Source organism: Eschrichtius robustus, chromosome 14 (genome assembly GCF_028021215.1).
Source record: "Eschrichtius robustus isolate mEscRob2 chromosome 14, mEscRob2.pri, whole genome shotgun sequence".
Classification (NCBI taxonomy): Eukaryota; Metazoa; Chordata; class Mammalia; order Artiodactyla; family Eschrichtiidae; genus Eschrichtius; species Eschrichtius robustus.
Window position 1 is genome coordinate 24,178,194 of NC_090837.1, and position 13,270 is coordinate 24,191,463.

At 52.1% G+C, this 13,270-nt stretch overlaps 1 long non-coding RNA gene across 8 annotated transcripts in view; it reads right to left on the reverse strand.

The window, feature by feature from the left end:
* Nucleotides 1–13,270, reverse strand: part of LOC137776261 (uncharacterized) — a 370,431-nt gene that overhangs the window by 153,559 nt on the left and 203,602 nt on the right. For 7 of the 8 annotated variants that reach the window (XR_011076182.1, XR_011076184.1, XR_011076183.1 and 4 more), the window contains exons 4-5: nt 12,216–12,396; nt 1,405–1,719 (exon numbers count right to left, since the gene is read on the reverse strand). This is a non-coding gene — a long non-coding RNA (uncharacterized lncRNA). The remainder of the gene's footprint in view (nt 1–1,404; nt 1,720–12,215; nt 12,397–13,270) is intronic. The other variant, XR_011076189.1, reaches the window with a different exon arrangement.

A 13,270-nucleotide genomic window follows, 5' to 3' on the forward strand; every position in this document is an offset into this window, starting at 1 on the left:
AATGAATCCAGGAGCTGGGAAATAATTAGGAGAAGTTACCATTCCCGCCACGGCAATGCTGTGTTGGATGCTTTCTCCTCTGCCCCCTCCCACCAGCCAGGGTGCCCAGGAAGAGGGTCGTGCAGCCACCCAGGGTACGTGGGTCTCAGGACTTGATCTTGGGCTTATTTTCTGGTACATTTATGACAGGCTGGTGAACGGCAGGAGAAGGGTAGCTCTCCATGGGGCATCCAAAGTTCATCTGTGCTGGGACAGAGCACTGCAATGGCAGTTGGGAGACCGGGGTTCAAGTGCAGACTCTTGGTGAGTGGCCTTGGGGCATGTGGTTCCCCTCCTCTCAACGGAGAGAAACCATCATAGAGGGGGACGTGAACCACTTGCTGCTCTGGGCTGGCACATGCCAAGCTGTTCACATGTACCATCACATTTAATCTGCTCCCGTAGCTCTAGGACTCTGTTAGTCCTCATTCTTCCAAGGGAAGTTGCTTCAGGAACTTGTACCAGCATCTACAGTGGACAGCAGAGCTGGTTTCTAATCCAGAAATCCAGCTCAAAGGTCTGAGCCCTAGACCACATCACTCCATGGCCTTTTGCCATGAAGACTGGGATAATCTTTGATGTTTCTTCCAATGCCTGATGTTTTTAGGCCTGTAGGATTCTAAGTGCTTGCAAATATCTGCTTTGCGATACAGAGAGAGAGAGAGAGAGAGAGAGAAGGGGAGAGAGAGCGCGCTATATTTTGGTAATTGGCTGTCTGACAAGGCTGGGCCCCTTTTCTATGTGACTGTATGCTTACTCCTTCTTTCTGAAACTTAGCACAACTGCAATTGAATAATTAATAAGGTATTTAATTGTTTAATGGCTATTTACCCTGCTAGACTGGAGAGTCCACGAGGATATCACCTATCTTGCTCACTGTTGTATTCCAGCTACTGAGAAGAGTGGCAGGCACATCATACTTTCTCAATGAGTATGAAATGAATGAATGAATGAGTGATGGGACAAAGGGATGAATGAATCAATGAACGAGTGAAGCCGGGAGGTCAGCCTCAGCCCCGGTGAGCAGAAGCCCCGTGATGATGCCACCCTGCGTCAGCCGTTTCATCTCGCCTGAGCGGCTGCCTCCTGGGCGAGGGGCACAGAGGCAGGCCCAGCGTCCAGCATCCTTGCAAGGGCAGCGGGCACTGACAGGGGCTCCTCCAGTGCGGGGTGAGGGGCCGTGTCCGAGGCTGACTCCAGGCCCTGCCTGCCCCCCTCAAGGGAGCAATGCTCAATGGAGCCACTTCACACGGACATGCTTGAATAGCAACCAGGGCTGTCTGCGCATCACGTGAGCCCCTGGCTGCCAGGGGACCAGGGGCAGCCATGGGGGTCGGGGGTCACCTCCACAGTTAAGTCATGTACCTGGCGGGGACGGTGTTTATGCAGAACGGTTCAAGGAACAAAGCGTTCTTCATTTTTCTTTTCGTCCCTCCTTCTTACTTCTCTTTTCTTGGCTGTCTGGATGCAGAATATTTCCATGCGGGGTGGCCAAGGTGAGGGGAGCTTTCGGGCAAAAGGAGGAGGATCCGCTTTCTGACCCGCAGGGCAGGACGTCTCATGGCCGAGAGCCGAGATGCTGACCTGGGAGTTCCCGGGGTTCAAACTGTAGCTTCTCCCCGACCTGGCACGGAGAACGACCTTGAGCGACTTAACCCCCCTGAGCTTTACTTTCTCCGTCTGTTAAGTGAAAGGCATCACGGTACCCAGGTTATTTCGAGGACTCAAGAGACAATGCAGAGAAAATACTTAGCACATTCTTCCCTTCCAGTCCAGTTAATGCAGCTAATATAACAATAACAACAACAGCGTTAATTGTGGAAACAGAAAACTAGCCCTGAGGTTTCTTCGATCCAGGGATGGACAGGAGAGAGTGGCGTTTTTGCCACCGGCTTTTCCAGACAAGGGAGCAAAGAAGGACTAGTCGAGGGAGATGCTCCGGGGTCTTTGCAATTTTCCATCAATTGCTTGAGCCTAAAAGATTCCTAGAGGTCACGGAGTTTAAGCCCCTGGAGATGCTGAGGGACCAGAGAGGGGAAGGGACATGCCCCAGGTCACATAGTAGCAGACGGGCAAAGACCAGACTTTCTTATCTTTCCTGAATTAATTAATGTGGTCTAGTTCTTCTGACATAACAGCAGCCTACGCCCTTGGCAAAGGTGAGTGGCTGGCCGTGCCTCGAGGTTGACCCGGGCTCAGAGCCAAGCCTGACGGGCACCAGGGGTAGTGGGTGTAGTGGTCAACACCTTCTGCCCACCCCTCACGTTTATACGCAGGCAGGTGTTCTGGCCCTCATCCCTGTGAGAGGTGAGCACTGCCATACTGATCCGCAGCTTCGAAGTGGGTCTCCACACAGGTGCGCTGCTTGACCAGGGTGGTACATAAGTGGCTGGTCGGGTGAGTGGACGGAGCTGAGTGCCCCTGCACATCAGGTAGGGTGCCTCCGGGCAGGAAGAGCACTCTTTCCTCCCGAGACCCATGAGACCTCGTGTTTTGGTGTCTAACAATGACTCCCATTGTGACCTCGAGCAAGTTACTTCTGCTCTTTGGGCCTCAGGGTTCTCATCTGTAAAATGGGAGTACCACAGTATCTACTGCACTGGGGGTCACAGTGCAGATTAAATGAGTCCGTTAATCTAAAGCTCTTAGAACAGCATCTGGCACATAGTAAATGCTCCGTAAATGTTGTCCACTGAGTTGCCCAGATGTCACAACTCATGGCAAGGGGGCGATGCCACTCCCTTCCGAGGGCTGGCACACCGGGATGAAAGGTCCACGACCCTTGGTCGTGGACTCCATGGACGTGTGGTCGTTCTCAGGTACAATGGATAAATGGGCACAGTAGTGATGTACTGTGCCCAGGTCCAAAGGAGGAAACAAGTCAGAGGCTTCCGCTAATGTTTGCCTGGTGCCCACGAACAAGGGCCAGCAGTACCTGAGCACCTGAGCTTGGGGCCATGAGCACATGCCAGCCCTTCTCTTCTCAGGCCCGCTTGCAAATGGTCAGAGCTATCTCAAGGGTCTCCCACGATGTGGAGGCCAACTCCTTGCTTGTTAAGAGAAGCCACCAGGGAAAGGGGCTTCCCCATCCCCTCCCCCCAGGAGAAGCATCTGCTCTGGAGGGAAGGACAGACATACCTGATTAGAATCCCATCACAGCCGCTGACCAGCTGTGTGACCTCAGGCAAGTCGCTTCACCTCTCTGAGCCTCAGTTGTCTCGTTCATAAAATGGGGCTTCCTTGAGAATTTAACGGGACGGGCTTCCTCCAGGTGGGTCCTGCTTTGCTTAGAGCTGAACCCTTAGTGCCACGCTCAAAGCTTAACAACAAAGGAATGTTTAACAAGCTTGTGGCAAATGGGTGACTATTAATAGCTACGTGGATCAAGGGCTTAACAAGGAGACAGGCACTGTTCTAAACGCTTCCCATATATCAGTTCATTTAATTTTTACAGTGAGACATAGACTATAATGACCCCCATTTCACAAGTGAGCACACTGAGACTTGGCAAAAGAAAATGGAATCACTTGTCCGAGGTCACCCAACTAGTAAGTGGCAGAGCCAGGATTTGAACCCAGGCGATCTGAAACTAGAGCCTGAGCTTATAACCACCGGGTCCCAACTGAAGAGAGAGCAGGGAGAAAAGAGGTGCAAAGGAAATGCCTATCACTTAGAGTGGCACACCCCTGAGGGGTTGATCCATATCTATGAAATCGATGCAGTCATTAAAAGCAGAGAAAGCACTCAACAATTGCTTCTGTTTCCCATCTGCAGGGTCTCTGGGATACAGAGATGCACAGAGAGGGCCCCTGACCGCAGGGAACGTAGAAACCCCAATGGTACCCAGAGCGTTGCCAACTCTCCTGCAGGAGCACCCAGTAGAGGCTCACGCCAGTGGCTCGCCGGCTCAGGCCAGCCCTCTGCAGGTTGGCGTAGCCCACATAGCATTTTTTTTAAATATCTGAATTGGTTTCCAGAATTTAAAAATTGGGAGCTTTCACATAAAAATCCAGATTCCTGGTGTAGAAAAGTGTTTTCCCTTTGGCTGTGTGCTGGTCTCACTTTTTATTGTATGTTTCTGGCCTGGCCCCTGGGGGCATCTGAGTTTGCAACCTCCTCGAGGACAGGGCTGTGGGATGCTGGGGGTGGGGGGCGTGATCTCGTTGGCTGATGGCTCAGAGAGAGGCCCAGTCTTGGGAGGGTTTTCTCGTCTTGCTTGGATAAAGATGACTCACGGGGCCAGTATGGGTCTCCAGCAGAGCCAGCTTTCCTTTCCTACTTTGTTTTTATAAAGCAGAAATAGAAGTTTCCATAACGTGGTGCAACTCCACCCAGCGCTGGCAGGCTTGGGAAGTCACTGCTGTTTGTGAGCGTCCAAGGGAGAGTTTTGGTTGGAAGCCTGCTATTGCTCCCGCGTTCACGAGAGGCACAGCAGGACAGCGTGTGCTCATCTTCAAGATCGGAGCTGCCTGAAGACAGGGACTCCCCACTGGGTCCTCTCGGGGGGAGATGGTCAAGGGGCTGGATCCCTGAGGCCACAGGAGAGCAGGAGAACCAGAGACCTAGTCCAGGTTCTATCCGTCTATCCGTCCATCTATACATCCCTCTATCCTCCCTTCCTCCCTTCCTTCCTGCCTGCCTGCCTGCCTGCCTGCCTGCCTTCGTTCCTGCCTTCCTTCCTCCATCTACCCATTCAAGGCCTGTTTATTGACAGTTATGCTGACCCCAGAGTTTGTTCCCTTCTATGTTTCAGACTCCCCATGCTGTTCTCCGAAGATACAGAAATAGACAAAACACACAAAAACTTCTCTGTCCCCACAAAGTCTACAGTCAATTCGGGGAGACAGACATCAAAAAGGTAGTGACAGACGAAAATTAGGGAACAACCGCAGGGTCCATGAATAGATTTAGTTTGGCTCATTCTCATCCTAGAATGGGGCACCATGTGGCCCTTTAAATGAAGCAGATATCTGTATGGTGACACAGAGCAACCTCTAAGTGAAAGAAGCCAGGGCTCCCGTAGTGACTACAGTGTGTCCATTTGTAAAGAACGGAGTCCTTGGCGGGGCTTTCACAGACTTGTACTTGCAAAAAAGGTCTCTGAGAGAATCCACAAGAAACCAGGAACAGTGGATGCCTCAGGGATAAAGCTCGGGTGCTAGGGTACAAGGAGGTGAGAGAGCTTTTGTGCTGTGTAAACGTTTGCTTTTTTGAATGTGTAACTTTTTTTCAATAAAATGGCAGGGAAATTTAAGGTAGATGGATGAATAGACAGATAGATGCATGAGAGATGAGAGAGAGAGAGAGAGAGGAAGAAGAAGAAGAAGAGGAGGGGGAAGGGGGAAGGGGAGGAGGATGAAAAGGAGGAAGAAAGGGGCACCAGGAGAAAAGAAAAAGAAAAAGCCTTTACAAGTGTGGTGGTTTGGTAAGTATTCTGAAAGAGAAATCCTGGCTGCCATGGGGCATTCAGAGAAAGCTTCCCTGAAGATGGGGCACCTGGGCTGGCACACTGAGGATGAATAGGAGTTGCCTTTGTGCAGAGATGGGCACAGATTTTCCGGCACTGAGAGGAGCAGTGGGTCCTCAGGGCCATCCCTCCCCTCTCTGGACCTCAAGTGCTACATCTGTAAAGGAAAGAAGACACCTCTCAGCCAAGGTCTAGGAAACTCTAGGAAGCAGCAGAGGCATGTCTGAATGCAGGCTGTCTTAACCTCTACAAGGGCCCCCTCCTTGCCTCCTCTTGGTCCACCTTCCCTGTTGCAACGGATAGAAGTGGCCAACACTGGGACAAGCAAGAGAAAGAAAGAAAATCTGCCTGTATATCAAAGCTCACGGTCACTAAACTCCAAGGATGATCTTTGTGTCTCTCTAGGGGGTGGGCGATCCCTTACACTTTTCTGCCCCTCCCCACCCAATGAATTACAGAGGACAAGCAGGTTAATTGATCTGAGTGGATGGATGCCAGCTGCTCCTTGTACTGGTGTATGATAATAATAACAGCAGATATTTCATGAGTGCTAGCTCCGTGTCAGGCACTTAGCATGCAAGATCCCATTCTGTCCCCCAGGCAAGCCCAAGAGAGGTAACTTCGTGGCTATGGATCCCTGTTCATGAGATGACAGTCCTGGGGCTCAGAGAAGTTTATTTATTTGCTCAAGGCTGCAGAGTTACTAAGTGTTGCAGTGAGAATCTGAATCCAGGTCATGCTGACCCCAGAGTTTGTTCGCTTAACCGCCAACCTTCATTGCTGCCCATCCCTCAGGGGGCCCTTCCTCTCCAGGCATCGAGGCCAGGGAAGGCTGCCTGGAAGAGTGCCATTTAGGTGATACCTGGGAGGACTAGAGGGCTTTAAATTCCCCCTTTAAGAGAATTAGCCATTTTCCACAAGGAGATTTCCTCAAGAATAAAGGGCCCCAGAGACATTAAAAGGAAACTCATAAAAAATTCATCTCTGAGTAGTAATTGCATCGTAAAAAGTATTGAGTTGGAGTGCAAATGCAAACTGGGCCGTGTAAATCAATGATGCAAACAGTTGGATTGAGGGCACACATCCAGAGAATGTCCTACTCCAGCCTCCTCGATGTGTGAGGCAAAGTGGGCAGGGGGGCCTGAGGTTTGAGGGACATTCTCAGACCACCAGTGACCACTGTCTCAGACCCCAAATCCTTCTTTAGCACCTCTTGGAGATGTGGGTGAGCTCTCTGTCTCCCTCAGTCAGCACTTTCTGAGCACCTACTGTGTGCAGGGATGGAGCCCCCTTCTTCCTCGCCCCCTCCCAGTTCACTCCACGTGCACTTGCTCAGACTGGAAAATGAAGACGGATGTTTATTGTGAACTTGTGGGTCCCCATTGTTATTCATGTCTTTCTTGGTTTGTTGGGGGTCTTGGTTTGTACCTCCGGTACATTCAACAAGCATATATTGAACACCGACTACGTATAGGGTGGCGCCCGACCTCAGCTCTCAGAGCGGGTCACAGGAGGTCAGCAGGGGCCCAGACAAGACTGGAGGGTGGGGAGCAGGCCAGGCAAAGATCCCGGTGGGGAGCAGCTCCAGGCAGAGGCAAGCTGGATCGCGCCCATTCTGGAAACCACATGCAGTTGAGTATGGCTGGAAATTGGGGGCTGACAGTGGCGGTGATGAACCTGGGGGGTTAGAACATTCTGGAGGACCTTGTGTGTCTCCCTAAGGAGCTGGGACTTGATTCCCACTTGGAGAAAATGCAGCCTTCACTGTCCCCCTGCCAAACTCTGATTCTTGGTCACACGAGAGGTGGGACCTGCAGTTTGTGGGTCTCATTGAAGTTCAGACGAGGGGCCCCATAACCTTCCTGTGGTTTTTAAACTGTGTTCCATGGCACCCCAAGGTCCTCTGCCTTTCTGGCAGCTCCGTGGTGCGGAGTAAGAGTGAGGTTTAAGTGGGCAATGTTCTGGAACCTCCCCTGCTTTAGCCAGATCAGCTCTACCTTTATCATTTTTTTTTGTGGTCTGAAATTCCGCATAAGATTTCATGGAGAAAGAGATTCCGTTGCTTAGACAAGAATGACTCCCACTTAATGCAGAGTAATGTCCAAATTTTTCAAGGCCTTTCATGACCCAGACCAAACCCACTTCTCCAGGCTCAGCTAAACCATTTCCCACCCCCTGCCTCTTACCGCCCTGCACCCCAGCCTCGGGCTACACAGGTACTTGCCAAGCCACAGACACTTTCTGCTCCTCTGTGCCTCCATCCCTTTCCTCATCCTGTTCTTTCTTCGAGGCTGACTTCAAATCCTTCCTCCTCCAGGAAGCCCTCTCTGACCCCTTCAAGTGTCTCTGGCATTGCCGATACACCTTGGGTATTCCCCCCCGAAAGAGCTCTGACCCATCCAGTGTAAGAGCCTCTTTCTGCTGACTTCGAAAGTCTTTGACGTGGTCATCACCGGGGTCCAATACCAGGCTGGGCATTTGGCAGATCCCCAGAAATGAGAGCAAATGGGTACCGGGAAAGAATGGAGAAAGGGTGGGCTTGGAAAGTACATAAGTTAAAGGATGTATGGTCAGATAAATGGATGGGAAGGAGAGAAGACGGGAGGGAGGGAGGGAGGGAGGAAAGATGGAAAGATGAAAAGAAGGAAAGGTGGATGGAAGGATGGGAAGGAGGAAGGAAAGAGGGGTAGGCGGAAGGAAGGATGGTGGGAGGGCGCACATGCAGACAGCTGGGGGAACCCCAGGTTCCACTTTCCCCACCTTCCCAGCGCCCTCTCTGCCCTCACCGCCCTCCCTCCCTCCTGCCTCCATCACAGAGCCAGCCCCTGACATGCCCTCGCCTGCACAGTGATTACTCCTTGAGCAGCCTCCCGTATCCTGTTCCTGCTCTTCCTACAAGCAGAGAAGCAGAAAAATCCATCCTGATGAGGAGGCAGCCACCCGCCCTCGGCCCCCCTCCTCCCCCGTCTTTGCAGCCTGTAACTCTCGAGCACTCAGGCAGAAACAGGCAGTCAATTTTTTCCAGGGTTGAGCGCCGGCTGTAAGGCACAGCCCTGCAGGGTGACAGGGGAGGCGGGGGCCGCTCGGATGGCACGACCATTTCTCCTCCATCCTGGGGGCAGCGCCTCATGCCTCACTTGACCAGACGCTGCCAGCTGTGTAATTCAGGGCACATACACCCTCCCTGCCGCCACCACCAGCACACAACAGGCTCACCTAAGACCCCAGCCCCGTGAAACATCACGGGCAGGGCAGAATTCCCTCTTGGCGTCCATCACACCTTCTCCCCCAGCCCGGCTTCCTGCTCACATGGAAGGCAGCCTCCTTTCACCCCTGCCTGCCCTTGGTGCCTTAATGGTAGGCTCCCTGGCAGAGGAAAAGGCAAGCGATGTGCTTGTACCCACCCAGGTGTCAAGTGGCTCTTTGCTGTCTCTTTGCTATGGTGGCCACCTAGACATCGCCCCAGCTGCTGCGAGGGCTGACGGCTCCCAGCTGAGCCCCTGGACCTAGCAACTGCCCTTTGCTGGAGAGAGCTGCCTTGTCCAAGGTCAAACCTCCTTCCAGGGTCTGGTCAGTGATGGGGGTATACGGGCCTGGCCTCCTTGCCTCTAGGCAGCATGACTGTAAGAGCCAGCTCAGCTCTGGAGCTCCCACGGGATCAGCTGAGACCCTGGGGGAAACTGAATCGCACTCCAACTTCTCTCTGCCTCATTCTGCTTGTTTCCCTACCCCCAAAGTATTGATCCTAAGGGTCTCCCTTACTGTATCCCAGTAAACCCCCCGCACTCAAAGCCCCAGAGCCTCGGGGTCTGTGTCCAGAGGAGCCAAACTTCAACAGCCTTTTTCGCGTTCGCCTATTTAATCTCTATAACATCTCTGGCTGGCACACCCCCTGATTCACGTCTCAGAGAAGCAGCCTGCCTTGTCCCGGATGTACTGAGCGGTCAGGGCTGGGATTCCTCCCCAGCGAGCCTAGCACACTCCCAGGTAGTCAGGACTCTGACTCCCGCTATCTCTGCCCTTAGGAGACAACCCGACGGAGATTCATGATTCCTTTCAGACTCTGGGGAGCCCCCCAAGACCAGGGCTCCCTGCCTCCCTGTCGGGGCGCCCAGGTGGAGACACACAGCATCCAGCCCAGGATCGGACTGCTCATCCGGGTTTACTCACACTGCCTCTCTTGTCTTCAGCTCTGGATACGGTCGCTCTCCACCTGCCACGCTCACCAATGTCCGGGGGGGGGGGGGGGGGGGCGGGGGTTGGGTCACATGGTGTAACTGGAAGGGCCAGATGCATCTGGCTTCAATCCAGGCTCTTGGTGGAACGGGCCGCCTCACGCTTCTCTGAGCCTCCACGTCCTCATCTTTCAAATGGGCTGTTGTGAGGATTGCGTGGGACAGTATAGGCCAAAGGCTCGGCCCCATGCCCAGCCCACAGCAGCCACTGAGGAGTCCACATTTCCTCCCTCTATCACTGGTGAGAACATCTAATTTGATGAGGATGATTCACGCGGAGCCCTGTGTCAAACGTGAATCACATCATCTCGTTTAATCATTGCAACAGCTCTGTGAAGCGGGTACCACTGTCATCCCCACTTCACGGGTGAGAACACAGAGGCCTAGAGGGATGCGGTGGAGAATCCACGGTTCTCAGGAGAGGAAGTGGAGCAGCTGGGACTCGAACCCCTCTGTCCAGCTCCAAAGCCCACGTTCTTTACCACCTGGATTCCCTTCTCCTTCTGGGAGCTCTCGGACCCCCAGCTCTTCCACAAGCCCCCATCCCAGTGGGGTCCCTACAATCTGGAACCTTGTCCCCAGGTGTCCTGCTAAGAAAATCAATGGAAATCATGTGTTGTGGGTATCAGGTTGCTCACACCTTCGCCCCCCCCTGCCTTCTGTGCTGAAACTGACCCTCCAATAACAGGAAAATCCTGTCCCTGGGCTGGAGCTCAAGTTCTCACAGGGCCTCTGTCGCCAGGAAAGCCGTTTGCATCCTCTCGCAGCTCTAATGCCTTCCAGCCGTGGAGAGGAGAGTGCTGGCCGGCCCTGGCGGTGGCCATAAATCCGTAATTGAACAACGTCTGGGACTACCAGTCTCCATAAAGAGGAACCAGAGGAATGTGGTAAAATTGTTCACAAGGCCACGGGGACTTCCTCTGTGGCTGGGCCAGGGGTCCACACTGCCCCACGCAACCCCTTCCCCTGGCCGCCCCTGAGCCAGCTCCTGTGCAGGAAGAACACGGGACCAGGAGTCAGCCAGCCCTGGGTTCGAATCTGGCTCTGCTGGGGGCTTGGTGATGCCACAAAGCCTCTCCTTGCCTCAGTTACCGCCTTCAGACTGAGCATCTTGCTCCCAAGGTAGCATCCTTGTGACAGTTCAATGAGGTAAGGTTTCCCCTACTACAGATGGAGGAATTCTAACTACGGTTATAAGCTTTGCAGACGTCGCTGTGATTGATTGCAGACAGAGAGGGAGGAGATGGGATGGGGACAACGTGGGGGACCAGAGACACCCAGATCAAACCTCCACAGGGGTCTCCACACATCTCCTCCCGATTCCATCCGGGCGGCATATTTGGGTCTTTGGCCAGCCTCCTTTGCCTCATCTCTGCCAGCTCAAAAAGAGGCTATGGGTTTTACCAAGTAGATTACCTGGCACTTAGCTGATGAAATAACACCCTCCCCCCACCAAGATATCGATCAGCCACTGGCAACCGTGGAGCTTGCAGCAGCCTCGGGACAGTTAAAAAAGAAAATCAACCATTAATAAAATTGAATGGTTGGGGGCGGGAGGGAGGGAAAGAAGATGGGGAGGAGCTGGAGGGAGGGGGTTGGGAAGAAGCTAACACAAGGAAGAAAACTGGGAGAAAAAGTGCCCTTCCGACTTAAAACCCGCATCGCAGATGCATGAGGGATTGCTCCACAAGAGAACGCTGACCACATGTGTCTGCTAAATTAAAAGTGAAGAGTGGACGTCTGCATGACACGAAGGACAGAGGTTGCAAACTCAGGGCAGCCCCACAGGGTGTCTTTTTTGTTCTGCATATGCTTTATTTAAATGGAATTTGCTGCAATATTTTTCATATAAAAGTCTAGATTTCTGGAATCTCTTGCAAAATTAGGACACGCAGTAATGCTGGGCTTGCATTCCTACGAGGCAGCAGCCGGGTAGAGTGATAGCAGCTGTCCCCGTGGGTGGGACACGTGGAGTCCGGCTTGCTCAGCCCCCATCCGACCCCTGCACTCTCTCCTGTGAGCTACCAGGGCTTTTGAGCTTGAGACCCTGATCCAAAGTCGGACCTGAATTATGTCGAAAATATATATGCGTGGATGGGTCTGGAGGTATGTGTGTGGGTGATACACCCTGGATAAGTCCATGCCAAAATATTAACAGAGGTGCCTTTCCTTAAATAGGACTTGATCTTCTCATCCTTTTGTACTTACTACTCTCATCAATAGAAAACAATAGACTTGGCTTTAAGGAAAAAAACCAATATATGCAGAGCTGAGTATTCTGTATGCTCACAATGACGGCAATTGTACCAAGAAGGAACAGATAAAATGCCAAACTGCGGTCTTCTCCAAATAGGGGAGTTGTGGGCAATTGGAATCATTTTCTATCTTTTCTGCAACAAAGCTCTTTCATATTTCTAATCAGACAACTACAAACCAGGTATGTGTGAATTAAAAGCAAATCACGATTAACCCACCTTAACAGAGATGTGATTCTGTGGGAAGAAGTCTTATTGGAGGAGGGGCCTTGAGCCTGGTGGGAGGGCTTGTCAGGCATTTCTGAGCCCTTTTCTCTAGGATCTGGAACCCGGTGCAGGAGGAAACGCTGTCAAATGGCTGAGGCATGTTGTTTCGGTCCCGGACCTCAGATCCCCATCTCTGAAAGCAGAAGAACACAGTAAATTCCTCATAGGGGAGAAAAGGGGAGGCTAGCGTTTTTCGTAAGTTCCTATGTGGCAGGTATGGATTGGCATGTTCTCACATATGTGTGTTAACTAAAAAGCCTAGGGGTTGATAAACCAGGCTCTCAATTCAGCCGTGTCCTAGCTGTGTGACCTCATGCAGGCCACTTAACCTCTCTGAGCCTCATTCTTTATATAAAATAGGGATCGAACTGACCTCATAGGGTTGGAGGGAGGATTAAGTGAGGAAAAAAAATCATAAAAAGAGCAGTAGACAGTCAAAAATAATTAGCCATTATTTACATTACACTATTGATGCTATTTCAAAAAACCACCTACTGTGTGCCTGCCAGTGGTGGGAAATGTTTCCCACTCATATCCAGTCAGCCTCCCACAACAACCCAGCAAGTCTGAGGCCATGATGCCCCACTCTAAGAAGAGGAAACTGAGTCTTGGTAAGGGGGGGGTGACTCATCAGGGATGGCTGTCCCCACAGAGATCAGGTCTGTGTGACTCACAGAGGACTCACTGGCACTGACCACTGGCCCCTGCCCCTAGGAGGCTCTCATCAACGTAGCATTTAAACTGAGATCATCTGAACGTCTACTGAGTGCCCGTGTAAACAGGAGCAGGAGTTCTGGAAACAGACCAGATTCAAGAGCTCCCTCCTTCATCACTATACGGCTCAGGCCAGCGCCTTCACCTCAGAGCCTCAGTTTTACGGTCTGTCAAATGGGCGTGCCAATGGGATCCTTGTGAGATTTCATCAAGATGGTAAATGCGTGTAAGGACTTCATGGAATGGAAGGAGTGATCGATCGTGGTGTAACTATCCCCACTTTACAGATAAGG